The sequence below is a fragment of the Equus przewalskii genome, chromosome 6 (genome assembly GCF_037783145.1).
Source record: "Equus przewalskii isolate Varuska chromosome 6, EquPr2, whole genome shotgun sequence".
Lineage (NCBI taxonomy): Eukaryota > Metazoa > Chordata > Mammalia > Perissodactyla > Equidae > Equus > Equus przewalskii.
Window position 1 is genome coordinate 53,784,300 of NC_091836.1, and position 16,342 is coordinate 53,800,641.

The 16,342-nt window shown below is 43.9% G+C and overlaps 1 long non-coding RNA gene across 1 annotated transcript in view; it reads left to right on the forward strand.

Moving 5' to 3' along the window:
* Window positions 1–16,342, forward strand: part of LOC103554595 (uncharacterized) — a 61,198-nt gene that overhangs the window by 25,557 nt on the left and 19,299 nt on the right. The gene's annotated exons all lie outside the window — the stretch shown is intronic.

Below are 16,342 nucleotides of genomic sequence, written 5' to 3' on the forward strand. Positions count from 1 at the left end.
TCCTGTTGTTCTCATCATCCTACCACCCAGCGTAGGGCTGGGGAGAGCAGAGAGGTATAGCCGACATCATTTCAAGCCCATCTCCCCGAAGTTTTGAACTTGAGGCCCAAGAACCTTTTCCTCTGAGGTGATGAGGCTGGAGAAATGGGGATCTGGACCTCTGGGGGCCCTGATTCCTGTCTGGAGGAGTAATCTGGCCTGCCGTGGGGTAGATGGAAGCTGCAGGCAGAGAGAAGCAGAGAGAGGGAATGTGTTCATCTAGCAGTCCCCAGCTGCGTGACTCTTCTTCCTTATAGTGAAGTTTCTTTTTTGCCTGGGCTAATGGGAGGTTTTTGTTTATTCACTTATAACTAAGGGTCCTCAGTAATAGACATTGTGACCTTCAGCGACTCACTGAACTTCTCTTAGTCTCATTTTTTCCTCATGCATACAACAGGGTAACAGTAATCGCCTCAGTTACTGAGTTGATCAAATGAAATAATGGATGTGAAAGCTTTGGGAGGGATTGAAACATAGGGGATCGGGAGGCTGTTAGAAGTTTCGGAATTGTTTTAACTACCTGACGCTAATGATTTGACTGTTTTGAACTCTGTTGGTTTCTTAGTTTGTTAAACATTCTTTCAGAAAAAACTGATGCCATTAGTGCATCCCAATTTTTTAATCACAGAGTTAAAATAAGCTTGATCTGACCTATGTATTTGTAGGGAATGAATGAATGAGTCTTGATAAATTATGGCCTTTTCGAGTCTAAGAAGAGCATTCTCTGAGTTGAGCTCTGAGTATGTCTTGGTGAGCATCAAGTACGGATGCCATATCAGATAGGCTGTTTTCTGCGCTTCTGTGCCAGGGAAGATAGTGCTAAAATTTTAGAGCGTTTGCATGTTTAGTAGGCTTTGGAGTTACGTAGCCTTGGGTTTGAATCCCAGCCTTGCCACTTACTAAACTATGTTATCTTGAGCCTCAATCTTGTCATCTGTTAAATGAGAGTAACAATCCCAACCCTGCAGATTGAGGATTACGGGAGATGATGTATTTAGAGTCCTTAGCTGTGTCTTATATGTGGCAGGTGCTAAATAAATGCAGCTGTTACTATTAAAAATGATAGCGTTAGTAACAGTTGCAACTAAAGGGGGTAGGACTAGAAACTATGAATCTGAATTTGGTATTTAATGCCAAAATCAATTAATCACTATAGAAATCAATTAATCAGCTGCTAATGGGTGCCTGGTTTGTGCAGGGGCTGGGGGTGGGTTGGTTAAGAAGGTGTGTAACACCATTCCTGTCTATTGGAGGAATAAGTCATGTACGTATAGAAAAAACAGGTAACATACAAGGCAGCTGGGCTTTGCAGGATGGCAAAGGATTGGAAACAGGGAGGCATCCCAGAGAAGGCCTAGAGCTGATGGAAAAATGTAGCAAGGGAAGTGAGATAAAGAATTAAACTTGTAGGGTGATCTTTGGAAGAGGCCAAATGATATATACACAGTATGCCTCATTTTTCCTGTTTTATTTTTCCTTTGTCTTCCTGATTCCATCCCAGACCTGTTTAGTGTTTCTGGTCATTATGGTGAAGATCCGTACCCATTGCTCATTCCAGAGTATCACATTTTCTGCAGACTTCTTTTCTCTGTGAACAGCTGGCCTCTTGTTGGCCCACACCCTTAAATGATCAGAATTCTCCTAGCAGATTCTTTCTCCCTCCCTCCCATTTGCTCTCCCTTATTTTAGTTTTCTGTGCCATAACTGGCCTTTTTGGGAGTTTTATCATGTTGAATCGTGGCCGACCATTCAGCAGATGTTTGTTGAGCACCTACTACAGGCGGCAGCAGGGCAGCGTGCTCTGGAGGCCTGGGGAATAGAAAGATTGATGAGACAGGGTGGTCCCTGCCTCAAGCTGCTCACGTAGTAGAGGAAACAGATGGGCAGACGGACTCTAATTAAATCTGATTAGTGCTTTATGTTGGTTAGATAAGGAAAGACATTTGGCAGGAGCCCCAAATCCCTGAGTCCTCCATCAGCCACTTGCTGCTGTGCTTGGTTCATGAAGGCCGTCCACCTCCCTGAACATGGTCTGGAAGTATGCATTCTTTATTAGTAGCTACAGTTCTGATGGGAACTCTCTCTACATGGTTCCCTGCATGGTAAAGTGTTTAAGTGAAGGTTCCTTTTGTGTCCCCCTCCAGGCAGGAAGTCTAGATGGAAAGAGAAAGTCTAGGCTGAAGAGTCTGATCTCTTCCTCTCCTCCCACAACTCATACCTCTCCTTCTTGGGATCACCATCTCAAAAATGGCACCATCGTCGACACAGAGGCCTGAGAGTCCCTTTAACTCTCTCGCCCCTACGTCTGATTTTTCACCAAGTCCTATCAATTCTATCTCCTCCTACTTCTCTCCTCCATTGCCATCACCCATGTCCAAGCCATGTCTCCAACTGTAGGTCAGGACCCAGGTTACTGGGTTCTGAAATTAATTTAGAGGATCCTTCCCAGCATTAAAAAAAGAAGTAGAATGGAAAACATTAGAGTGGAGTGCGTTTAGTGAGGTGGAGTTTTATTTTGTGAAACTTGCATTTGTATACAATAATAGTTTTACAGAAAAAGGGAAACATTGCTAAGGGCTTTACATATATTGACTTATTTATCCCCCATCATGACCTATGGAATAGGTGCCTTTATTATTATCCCTGTTTTACAAATGAGGAAACTGAGGCTCAGGGAAGTTGAGAAACTGGTCCAGGGTTACACAGAAAGCCAGGGTTCCAGCCCAGGCTAATAGCTTGCCTCTCATAGACGGTGGGTGTGGGCGTGTGCGTATGTGTACGTACTGGGTTGCAAAGCAAAGTGTCTTTCTTATTCTGCAAGTTGTGGAAAAAAAGATGTTTCTGTTTGACAGCCATCCATACCTTCACTTTTATTCGCCCCCCGACTCCCCCAGCCCTGGTCTCTAAGCTGCAGCCACAGTAACCTTTTACAAAGCAAATTGGATGATGCTTCTCCCGTATAGCAAGGCCCCATGCTCCTACAAGTGTGTGCAGTCTGTGCGGCCACAAGGCCTGTGCTGCAGCCTTGTCTTTGCTGGCCTCTTGAGCCTCGCAGCTCTTCTCATCTCGAAGGCTTTGAGACTCTCCCTGCCTCTGCATATGCTCCCATGACCTCTTAGGCTTAGTTAGGCTCTTTGTGACCTGCCCCATGGTACCCTGGACTGCAAGTTCACAGCACTTGCTACATCCATGATAACTGTCTGGAGGCGGGGGCACATAGGCTGGATGGTATCTCCAGCCCTGAGAGCAGTGCTTGGCGTGTCAATCAATGAATGCTACTGGGTGTTGTTAGCTGTGGATGGTGAGGAATGGCAGGAGTCTCATCTTTGGCTGAGTTGACTATCTCTGTCAAAATCTTCCTTACTCTCTGCTTTTCTTCCTATCTGACCTTTCTAGAAAGCATTTCTTTAATTGGCCATGTTTATTTCTGTAGATGGGTCAAAATCTTTTGAGTGTATTGTCATTTGTATTTTTGTGGTTATCTTTTAATCCAGTGGATTCTCAATGTACACTCGACCCTGATGAAGAGCTACTGGCCTGCATCTGTTGGGGGGGGGCCCGCAGATCCCTTTGGGAATGGGCAGTGTGGTCTAGTAAAAGGGTCCTGGACCCCACATCAAGAGATAGAGGCCCTAGCTGCACCACTTCTTGGCACTTCAGCCATAAGACAGCTGCCTGGTCTGTAAAATGGGGGTGATGATAGCATACCCACCTTCATCCGGGCTGATCATGACAATCAGGGGAGATAAACTGTGTGTGAAAGGTATAGGACATAGCAGTGTTGGCTGTTCAGGAAGGTGGTGGTTTGGTTTTTTCTGCCTTCTTACTTGGGTCTCCTTGTGCTTGACAGTGTCTGTTTGTGTTGCTTACTGCTCTCGGGGGAGAGGCCCTTTAGACCAGAGGTATCAGGCCCAACCAAGGTCAAGGGCAGTTCTCTCCTCTATAGAGCACATGTAGCCCCAGGGCCAAACCATTCAAATTCCTTCTCTGTGTTCACATAGTGGTGATTTTTAAAACCTTGCCGTTTGACCTTGGGAAGCTTTCTGGCCTAGATTAGTGCAGTGACAACGCTCAATTCCACTTTGGCCCTGAAATCTTAACTACGGTGATAATTACAGCTTTCGTTCATTAAGCATCTGCCACATGCCTGATGTGTGTTCAGAGTGTCCGCGAGGCATTATCTCCTCCCACCAACTTTGTGAAGTAGTTAGTGGACTCCCCATTTTGCAGAAGAGGAAAGTGAGGCCCAGTAAGTTCGAGAACTTGCAAAGGTCTTCCAGTTGAGTTCTTTTAGGACACTGCTATCATTTTAGTTACAACTACCCTGTTATGGGTTTTTTGACTTAGAAAATAATGACTGTAAGCTCCTTGAAAGCAAGTTTTACTAGTTGACCTTTGTCTCTTCTGTATGGTCTGTGTTCTTGATTGGTGTAATCCAACCTTTCCTGGGAGAGACGCTTGCTCAGGAGGTCTGGTTGTCCCGGCCCAGGGTTCTGTTCCCATGGTGGACTCTGCAGGAGTCTCGTTCGCTCTGGAGGTGCTTCCTGCTCCATCTGTTCCCCGCCCAGGGTGGAGTGTGTGCCAGTTGGATGGTGTGCATACTCTGGAAATAGGAGCCGTTTTCCTCTCCTCCGACTTCTTTTTATTTCTAAATGCTTCTATTTGTCTCCTCTGGGCTGCATCCATTTTCCCTCTTTACTGTTGCAGTTTATTGCTCTTTGCTGGCTCCTTTATTTTTATTTTCCAGACTTGCCTGAAATGCATCTTGATTTTTGCATCTTTAGATGTTTAAAGCCCTGCACTTTGTTACTGATGATTTCTCTCATTTTGCAGAATTTCATTTAGTTGCCAGTCTCTTTTGCAAGACCTCGCTTCTTTCCCTTCCATCATTAAATGTTAATATTTTTCTCCTCCTGCTCTTTCATAGAAATTTGTATTTCATTTTTTAGATTGTAATAAAGGACGTTCAGTGCCCTACAGTTTGACTTCCCATCACACTGACCTGTTTTTAGAATCATATGTTTATGGAGCAGAAGGCACCTTTATGGTGTCCTTGCTCTTTCTAAAAGGCAACTCTGTCCAAATCATTTTGGTGTTCTTCACCCTTCGTTGGCTCTTGTACGATCAGTTCTGAACACCTCATCACAGTGTGGGAGACCACTGGGGTCCCTCTCCCTGCTGTCTCCTCACCCTCACCTCAGCTGCCACGACTCCCTGCTCCCCCCTACACTAGAACAGCAGTTCTCAAACTTCATTTCAGGACCCCTTTGAAATTCTTAATACTTAGTGAGATTCCCCAAAGCACATTTAACTATGTGGATTTTATCTAGCAATATTTACTGTATTAGAAGTTGAAGATGTAAAAATACTTACTAAGTTAGTTTAAATATAGCACCGATAAACCCATTACATGATTACATAACATTTTAAGTGAAAAATAAGTATTTCCAAAACAAAATCATTTAATGAGAAGAGTGGCGTTGTTTTACTTTTTTCCAGATCTCCTTACTGTCAGACAGCTGGCTTCTCATTAGTGCTTTTGCAAGCATTCTGTGTTGGTTGAACCGTATAAAGAAAATACAGCCTTACACAGATACGTAGTTGTAGGGAGGAGTATTTTAATAACCTTCTCCGTTAATCGTGGATAGCCTTCGAAACGACATCAGAGCTTGACAAGTGGTAGTTTCTTAAAAGTTTGTTAGAGCATGGAATCTAGAACCATATCAGTGAACTTTTCATACTCTGTTATATTAAAATCTCTTGATTTATCTTGCACTTTGAAAGGATCTTTTATGCGTCATTTTGTAACATCGTGCATTAGTCATCTGGAAAATACCACATTTGTTAATGTCACTACCACGCTTGTCTGTAAGGTCTTTAAGTATTGGGATGCACTGAAGCTCACAGGGACAGGTGCAAGTTTTCCAAAATTTTAATTTTTGCTTGAAAGCTCAAATTTTTTTTTTTAAGCAACAAATACTGTAATTTTCCTTGAAATAACAAGCTCACTTTCTTCATTTTTGAGAAAATGTCTACAAATACCCAAATCTGAATAACTCTACTTTTTATGTCAGTCATTCTTTCAAATAAAAATGGTGTTCCAGGCAAAAGAGTGGCTAATTCAGCTTGCAGCTCAGTCACATAATGCTTTTTCTTCCCGACAACCATCATACTTTGGCTTCAGCAGAAGTGCGTTATGAGTGCTTACCGTTTTGTCATGTGGGATGTTAAAAAGATGTGTACTCGGGGCTGGCCCCGTGGCCGAGTGGTTAAGTTCGCGCGCTCCGCTGCAGGCGGCCCAGTGTTTCGTCGGTTCGAATCCTGGGCGCAGACATGGCACTGCTCATCAGACCACGCTGAGGCAGCGTCCCACATGCCACAACTAGAAGAACCCACAACGAAGAATATACAACTATGTACCGGGGGGCTTTGGGGAGAAAAAGGAAATAATAAAAATCTTTAAAAAAAAAAAAAAAAAGATGTGTACTCAAGGGTCGATAGTTAATAAAATTAATTTATTTTACTGCTTCATCAAGGACGCTCTTAGGTGAAATTGACTTTTTTTTTTCCTTTCTAAACCATGAATGGGTGATGGTGGAGAATACAGTGACTACTAATACAGCCACATGCCACTGCCTCGGTTCTTGCTGACGCACCAGCAGTTTTACCCACCATTGCTTTTGCACCATCAGTGCAAATGTCCACAGTTGAAGATAGCTCCGACCTTGCAGGACCCTCAGGAAGGGTTTTGGACCACACTTTGTAAATCCTGTGTACATTGGTCCCTTCCAGTAGACTGTAGACTGTGAGCCAGCTTTCATGTTTATCTTGGTGGCAGTAGCACCAAGTACTGTGCCTTTTAAATGTTAACTCATTAAACGTTAGCTATCTTCATCATCATCATCATATCATTACTGTAAAAGCTTAGCAAATGTTTTTTGAACTAATGAAGAGTTTGGGTTAGTATTTTCCCAGGGTTTCCCTAGGACATTGGTTCTCTGTGATGTCAGTAAAAGTTAAGCATGAAAGGGCATCTGTGGTTAACTAGATTTGGAAATGCTCAAACAGATTTTTAACTGGAGGATTTCCCGTATCCTTTATTGTGTAACGTGCATTGTGAATCTTTAAGGGGAATAAATGACTACACAATGTTGTATTTCCCAAATTGAGTAACTTATGAACCTTCTTTTCTTAGCATATCTCATAGGATTAGGTTTGTTGGAATTTTCTGTGGGAAGTAATCATGTAGCCTGGCTTTGCTATTTTTACAGAGGAGAAAATTGACTACATATGTTCATTCATGCATTAATTATACCTCAAATTTAATGGGTCCCTTTAAGGTCAAATAGACACTAGTAGATTTCGGGATACAATGGCAAGCAAAAAAGACAGACTTGGGGAAAAATGTGAGTACACTATTTGTATGGAGTAGACGGTTAAGTGGGAAATTCAAGTATTCATCAACCGATCACCCCAAATTACAAGTGTTATGTGAATGGTGTGTAGGAAGGTACACAGTGCTTTCCTGCGCCCCCCATTTTCAAAGCTCTGCCAGGTCTGTTTAGGTGTTACTGTCAGTACTTTGTCACTGCTGGTATCTCTGTGATCCACATGACTGATGAAGATTAGTAAAGATGGTGGGCCATTTGCCCAACCATATTATCAGGGAGAATAGCAAGTTGGAGATAGGGTCTTTTAAAATGTGAGCCAACTTCCTTTTAGTCCCTGGCACGTAGTAGGTGCTTGTATATATTGATTGGCTGAACAAAGAATGAATAAATTTGCTTAGAAAAATCTGGGACTAAAGGACAAAGCCCGTACAGTGGTCTCATCACCCCAGTGCCCAGACTCACTGTGCTGTACAAAGTGGACTGAATAAAACCATCTAACAGGCTTTTCGTGCCCCTCTGCTCTGACCTGGCCCATTTTGGAGGGAACCAGTGACTCTCCCCTTCTCCTCCCTGCAAAACAAAACAGAAAACAGAAAAACACACTCTATTTTGATCCAGTACAGCCCACACATTGGGGAATATGTTAGTATACTCTTTATGTGAATAAATAATCAGAGGACGTGATGTTGTTATAGTAATATCGGCCTTTAGTCTTCTGTCTGCCTGGACAGCTGATAGCAGGAGGATGTTGCAACACAGTAGCCTTGGAGTCAGGACTTTGGTAAGAAGATAAAGCCAGTTTTTCATTTGGTGTTTCATTCGTCGAAGTCACCTACAGAGAAATCAAACATTTACAGCTTGATTAACCAGTGCTTTTGGTTCTTGGCATGTGACCTGCATGACTTTGGGTTAGGTGAGCTCTGGGAATGCATAAAAATCTCCCATTATGTGTCCCCATCCAGTGTATGGATAGGTAGACAGGAAAACATTCACAAGCTCAGAGTACCTCCTTATTTCAAAGCCTGAAACTTCTTTGGCCACATCATGTTCCTTCCAGAGTCTGAAAACGAATAGGCTTTAGAGTGGCCCAGGGTTGAGTGGAGTTGCTTGGAGAATTTTTCAGGTGTTACTCCGAGACTGAATTAAGAAAATTCCCAGGGAGTTTTGGTCCTCTTGATTTCTAATTTTTGTGATTGAGTTAGAGCTGCAGAAATATCATGAGTTGCTAATTTTTTAAAAAATAATTTTCTTTTCTTTGTGAAAGTAATTCACACTAATTGTAGAAATTTGGAAAAATATCAAAAGGCATAATGCCGAAAATTACCCATAACTCTAGTATTCAGAGATAATCACTACAAAACATTTTGTTGTATTTTTATGCATTTTTATATGCATAATTAAGCTTAGTGGGTATAAATTTTGATTTCTACTTTTTCTGTTTAGCATATGAATATTTTCTCTTACATTGAGAGCAGTACAGTGTAGGAGCTTGTATTAGTTTCCTGTGGTGGCTGAAATAAATTTCCACAAACTGGGTGGTTTAAAACAACAGAGATGTATTCTCTCACCCTTCTGGAGGCCAGAAGTCCAAATCAAGATATAGGCAGGACTGTGCTCCCTCTAGAGCTCTAGGGAGAGTCCGTTTCTTACTCCTCCCAGCTTCTGGTGGCTGCTGGCATTCCTTGGCATGTGGCCCCATCACTTCAATAACCGCCTCTGTTTGCACATGGCTTTCTCGTTGTGTGTGTGTGTGTGTGTGTGTGTGTAAAATGTCTCTCTGCCCCTCTTATGAGGACACTCGTGATGTCATCTAGGGCCCACCGAGATAACTGAGGATATCTCTTCATCTTAAGATTCTTATCTTAATCATGTCAGCAGAGACCCCTTTTCTATATATGGTAACATTTACAGGTTCCAGGGTTAGGACCTGATATCTTTGGGCCCATTGTTTAGCCTCCCATGGGGTTTAAGAGCATGGATTTAGGAGCCAGTCCGTATGGGCGGAAATCCCAGTGCCATCTCTTACCAGCAGAATAACCTTGGGCAAATGTCTTAACTCTTGGTGCCTCTGTTTTCTTATCTGTAAAGTGGGGATAATAACTACCTACCTCCTTGAGTCCTTGTAAGGAGTGGAAGAGTTAACATATGTAAAGCACCTAATAAGCTTGGGATGGTGTCTGGCCTATGTAAGGATTAGCTGTTATTATTGTAGTTGTTATTTTTATTAGAAATTCTTCGTAAAATGTCATTTTAATGGCTGCATAAAACTTTATTTATGAATCTGTCACAATTTATTTAATCATTTCCTTTTGTTGGCTATTAAGTTTATTTCCAATATTTTAATCTCATATATAATGCTGTCATGGGTACCTTTGAGCATTAAGTTTTGTCTCCATTTCAGATTTATTCCCTAGCATAGAGTTCTGAAAATGGAATTACAAAGTCAAAGGGTGTGTATGATTTTTAGCCACTTAATAAGAATACCCCAAATTGCTTTCCAGAAAGACTGTGCCTGTTACACTCCTACCAGTAGTTGAATGATGGATGTGCCCATTTTACTGTGGCCATACCTGCATCAGGTGTCATCATTTTAAATATTCTCAGGTATTTTGACATGGTCTGCCCTTTAAGGCTGAAATGTAGCATACCAGAGGGACTCAACATAGTGGTTCCTTTATAGCAAGGAGTATTCAAGGCAAGAAAACTTCTAATGAGAAATGAAATCCTTGGTTTGTCAAGTCTCCAAGTGCCTTCTCCATTCTGTTGTGAAGTCTGGAAACTCCCTGAGTATTTCTGTGGTTACAGGGAGGGGTATGAGGGGAGAGGATATGTTACTAGCAGACAGTGCTAGGCACACAAGGATTTTCATAAGACAGTTTTGTTTCTGTCCTCAAACTTGGACATTGAAAACTCAGAACGTTTGCTGGGGTGAGGGAGGCACACTTGATCAGAACACAGATCAATTTAATCACCTTACAACTAAAGCCGTGTGAGGGGCAGGACGATGGGGTGGGGAGGGCGCAGCTCATGCACTGCTTGCCAGATGAGGTGGGAGAGCAGCCCTGGGAAGAGCTGAGGGAACAGTCTGCAGCTGCTCTTTGCACCCCTGCCACCTGCTAGCCTCCTTTCCTTTCCTGGGGGTTGCCCATTGCTCTCTGGTCTTACCCAGCCCAGGCCTCTGTAGAGGAAGAGCAGGGGTCCAGAGTGTGTCTGCTCAAAGGGTCCTACTTCAGAGGTCATCTAGTCCACTGCTGTGGATGGTTCAGACCATCTGTGGTGAAACAGAGTGGTTGGTGTTTTCCTCAACACCATTGAATTGATATGAGTGTACAGTACACGTCATACATAACTAGTCACATGTGAATTCAGCAATACTGAAACCACTTGTAGTGGGCTAAATGTTAACCCAAAGATATGTGCATATCCAAATCCCTGGAACCTATAAACGTTACCTTATTTGGAAAAAGGGTCTTTGTAGATGTGATTAAGTTGAGGATTTTGAGATGAGGAGATATCTTGGATTATCCAGGTGGGCTCTAAATGCTATCATAACTATCCTTATGAGAGAGAGCAAGAGGGAGATGTGAAACGCACATGCAGAGGAGGAGGCAGTGAAGTGGAGTGATGTGGCTGTAAGCCAAGGCATGCTGACAGCTACCAGAGGCTGGAAAAGGCTAGGAGCAGATTCTTTCCTAGAGCTTGTGGAGGGAGTGTGGCCCTGCCCACACCTTGATTTCGCGCTTCTGGCCCCAGGACTGTGAAACAATAAATTTTTGTTGTTTTTACACCACTATTTTGTGGTAATTTGTTATGGCAGCCCCAGGAAACTCATACACCAATCGATGTTCTGTTCAACAAGACAGTTCCATTGCGTGGCTGTGTAGCAATATCACATACTATGAAAGCTTATAAGCTTCTCTTAATTTCTATACTTATCTTGTTGTGAACCAACAGCAAAGAGTTGATGGATGGCAGCAATTTGTAGACTACCATTTGAGTCTCACTGGTCTAGTCTCCCTCCTTTTATGGATGAGGAAACTGGGGCTCAGAGAGGATGTGGTAGGACTGGGTCAGAGTTCAGGTGCCTCTACTGCTTGGAATGGATAGAGGATGTGGCACCAGCCTCCCAGGGGCCAGGTCTGGGGTGAGTGGACAGGAGAGCTGCCCTTCGGCCTGTTCTGCAGGCCAACTAGTGTCCCTGTCACTATCCTGTACCCTGCTGTGAAAGCTGATGCTCCATTGAGCCCTGGAACACTGAGCTGGCCAGAAGCCAGGGGAAACTTGTAAAGACTTTGCTGCAGCTAATGAGCCAACAGCAGTAGGCCAAGGACCCTGTCGAGGGTAAAGGTCATGGCTTGCTGTCAACTTAGTTTCCAGCTGACTGCTTCAGTCTTTGTAGTTTGGGTCATATTTTCCCTCTGCAGCCCAATTTTAACTTTCTAAATTTCTGAATGGTAATTATCTCTTAGAGAATATGGGATTAGATTGCAGTCTTCTTGACTCTTACGTTGCTTGAATAAAGTCCATCCAACTTGGCATTCAGGGCCCCCTGAAGAACTTTCTCCTTTCCATCCCTGCCTCCCACCCCTCCCGTTTACACACCTTAATCTCTAAACTCCACCAAAATCCTTGCTTCCTAGTAGAGGGGACTAGAGGAGCTTAGATTCTTGAAGCCCTACAGTAGGTGAGTTCATGGTTGACCAACTCAAGAACCAATGGAAAAAGTATGGCAAGGGGGTGGTAGGCATAAATCTTTGAAGATCTCAGGAAAAAAATGTTCACATTTATTAAAATAGACTGTAAAGTTATCACAAACAACTAGTCACCAGCATAACTAGCATATGAGCTAAGTCACCTGGTCTACCATCCAGCCCATCTGAGCCACCAGATGACTGTAGCCACATAAGTAAACCAGGCATGATCAGACCAAAAACCACCTGGCTGAGCCCAGCACTAATTGCCAACCCACCGAACCATGAGTAAATAAAATGTTTATTGTTTAAAACAAAAAATAAAAGGGCAGCCTAGCAAATCAAGACTTATCTTTGGGTTATTACACTTCTTATTTTAGTAATGATAGGCATTGTGGTTACTCAATTATTCCTTGCTTGCTATAGACACTTTTCAGAGTCTCCCACCTTTGTATTTTCAATGAAATTCTTACTTTGTTTTGTTATAGATAATGCCCATATTAAGAATCTCTTTCCCCAGGATCCGGGCCTCCATCTTAATATTTAATACCGCTGGGATTTTATGAATTATTTGTGGGGTCTGTTCTCTTGGTCTCACACATCTCTCTCTTCTTCTTCTCTCAGATATTATGGGGCAGTAGTTCAGAGGCCTGGGTCACTTTCTTTTATTTTTACCAAGGCTTTGTTTCTGAAGTCTCTATTTCTTTACCCTCTACTTTTGTTTGCTTTTCTAGTCCCAACCCTGGATCTCTTATTCTTAAATCGGTGATTTTTGGTTGCAGGGAACAGAAATGCTCCCACGCCAGCTTAAGGTAGCAGAGGGTTTGTTGTAGGAATCTCAGGAATGCAGGGAGCAAAGCTTGACCAGTCTGTTGGGAGCCAGAGTGGGAAGGCCCCTCTACCGCAGGGGTGGCACTGTCCTGCTCATCTCCTCTGTGTGTGTGTGCGTGCATGTATGCGTGCGCGTGTGTGTGGTGTGTTTGTGTCTGTCTGTTTCTCTGGATCAGGGCTCACCACTGCCTGCCTAAGTACACGTCTTTATTCTCTAGTGAGGGAAGAAGGGAGGGAGGGAGGCACTGTGGCTGACAGTGACAAGTGTCTATCCCCTAGCCAGTCACTTGGGGGAGGGGGACCATGTGACTGCCCTCTCAGCATGGACTTGGGGGGGTGTCCAAAAAAGGGGTCTGTTGAGGGGTAGCCCCTCAAACCTATTATACCTCTTCTGATTTCTCAACAGGAATAGCTCAAGTCACCTTTACTGGAAGTCACTTTGCTGAAACTATTGAAAGAGCCATTCTTGAAGTTGAAGAAAAGGTAAAGAGAAGTAAATGTCTACTAACATTCTCTTGTAAGAGGCTGTTTGGGGAGGGATTTCTGTCCCTATCGTTCCTCACACATACCCAGGTCTGTATCTCATGTTTTACTCCTCCTCTCTGCCTGGCCAAGTCCTGCTCATCCCTCCTTCAGTCTTTATCCACTGCTACTTCCCTGGAAACGAAGCCTTTTGATTCCCTCCTGGCTGGCAGTGATTTCTCCTGCTTTTGAACCCCCATAATACTATCTCCTTCTTACTGACATGTATCCTTATGGGCTCTACCTTATCATTTGTGCCCCTACTTTGGCCACTGCTCTCCCATGCCTGTATCGAGTGTAGGGGCTCCTTCTCTGTGTCGCCGCCCATCCTCGTATTTCCACACTTGATTATAGTCATGTGCCGCTAACGTTTTAGTCAACGACGAACCTCATATATGATGGTGGTCCCGTAAGATTAGTACCATGCAGCCTAGGTATCTGGTAGGCTATGCCATCTAGGTTTGTGTAAGTACACTCTATGATGTTTGCACAATGACAAAATCGTGTAGTGATGTGTTTCTCAGAACACATCCCCATCGTTAAGTGATGCATGGCTGTAGTTGTGTGTGTTTGTGTGTTTTCCCCAATGATCTCCTCAAGGGCGTATCTGAATTGTGCCTGGGACATAGTAGATGCTCCATAAATGAATGAACAGTGAATCAGCCTCCCCAACTAGAGGTCAGCTCCTGTGTGGATTCATTCTGTAGCTCCACCACTCCACCCTCACAGGGCCTGTGCTATAAATCAGTCTTTCTCAAGTTGATTCTGTTCTGCCAGCATTCATCAGAAATTGCTAATCTTCTCTGGTTGTCCTTTGTGTTTTGGCTGTGGGTGAAATGAAGCTAATAGCAAAGCTTTTTTATCTGATTTTTCTTTTTCATGGACTATTTGGGCCCATGTTAAGAGCAATAATCCAGAAGCTGGAAGGGAAGGAGGTGACAGGCAGGTCAGGAAAACACTGTGGGAGCATGGCTTCCAGCCTGCCTCTGCCTGCCTGTGGCTGGTGTCGAATAGGGGTTGCACAAGGTGGGGTTTTGGTCACACACTGGTTGTGGCCCCTCCTGTCTGCTGGATCCTTTATCTGTAGGATTGCTGAGCTGCTTCAGTCAACAGAAATTGCATCTTAACCCACCTCCCTGCTGTAAACCTTGTTGCTTTAAATGAGTGACTCAGCAGCTTCCTTTTCTCACACTGTTTACTGTGCCTGCTGAACATCCCAAAGAAGTTCCTTACTAAATTTCCCAGTTTTATTGGCCCCAGCAAAGTCCTCTTGGAGGCCTTGTCCCAGCCTTTCATCCCTAACAGTCCCAGCAGTTCTTTCTCATGTTTGTAGAGTTCTCCCCCTTCTACAGGGAGCATCTACACACGTTGCTAGATTTTCTTCTCTTGCCAATCCTGGGAAACAAGCAGGGGCAGATGGTAACTTCTCATTTTCAGTCCGGAAACAGGCTCAGAGCAGTAAGGTGTCTTGCGTGAGGTCACATAGCCAACGTGAGCAGAGTTTGGTTTTTCTCTCCCCTGTGCCATTTTGGTCCTTCCCCTTGGAAGCCACTGCTGCCGTCACAAACCCTGGGGGCTCTGTGTCCCCCCAACGCCCCAGGGTTCCTTCCAGGGAGGGGAGCCTTGGCATTCTGTTGAGAGAGGCAGTCTGACCGTGGTGTTCTGCCCCTGCCCAGCCAGGCAGCTTTCTTGAAAGCAGATGTCTTCCTCCGAGAATTTGCAGTCAGTCTTGTACATTTGATTTTTGTCAGCGCTTATTGAAATGCAGGAAATTTAATTAGCTTGCATTAATGCTGCCCTGTCTTACTCTATGAGTAAGCTGGAAGACACCAACAGGGGTTTGATCAGCCTAATCTAGCTGTGTCTAATGATGTTCTTTCCCTCCCTCCTCCTTTAAATAGTTGTAAATGGTTCTATCAATCAAGGCAGCACAGAACGGAGCTTTATTGCTATGTGGAATTGTTTAGTTAAATGTGATTTTTTTTAAAAGTGGCTCAACTTTTAATTAGGAAGCAGATTGTCAAATGACATTTTGATTTGTCCTTTGATGGGGGAATTGGAAAGCAGACCCATCGCGATAGGAAACCAGGTTCTAGTCCAGAAGGAGGCATATTAACTTCGAGTAGGTTTTCAGTGAGTCATTGTTTTCCTAAAATAGGCCACCTCCTCTGGTCTTTTTTTTGGGAGAGAGACCTTCCTCTGCATCTGATACCACTTTAGGTTAACATGTTTCCTCGGGGAGATTGTAACCCAGAATCCCCAAACAGGGTGTAACTGTCAGGGCTCAGGGCCAGATACCAAGACCCTTCTACTGGGACTCCTTGAAAACATTAGTAGCAAGAAATCAGCAAACCTATTCTGATGCTTGTAATTAGAGAAAATATCAGGCTACATACTTTTCTTCCAGTTGTGATGTGATACAAATCCTTTTACTGTAAAAGTTACTGTTTTCTTAGCCCCAAAGCTGGTATCTGCGTTACTACTGAGGGTCATTCTAGAAGCAGCCTGCATGTGTCCTGGCCGAGTTTGGCCCCATAAGCTCATGTGCTACACCCCACCTTGAGCTGGCACAGTGACAGGACATGCAAGCACCCCCAGAGGAGGCCCAGAAGGGTCACCAGTGAGGCCAACCCCAGGTGTCTGTCACACCACCCGACTCCTCCGTGCCCCGTAGCATTTTTTATACCTTTTCTAGCAGTTAGCAAACTTGGATATCTCAGGGCACCTCAAGCTTAATGGGTCCAAATTTTAACTCTTGGTCTCCATCTACCACAGTCCCTTTCCAGACCTCCCTGTCCGCCATCTCATTAGGCGCACAGTTGTTAACTCACTTTTTCAAGCCAGAAACTGGGAAGTCGTCTAACACTC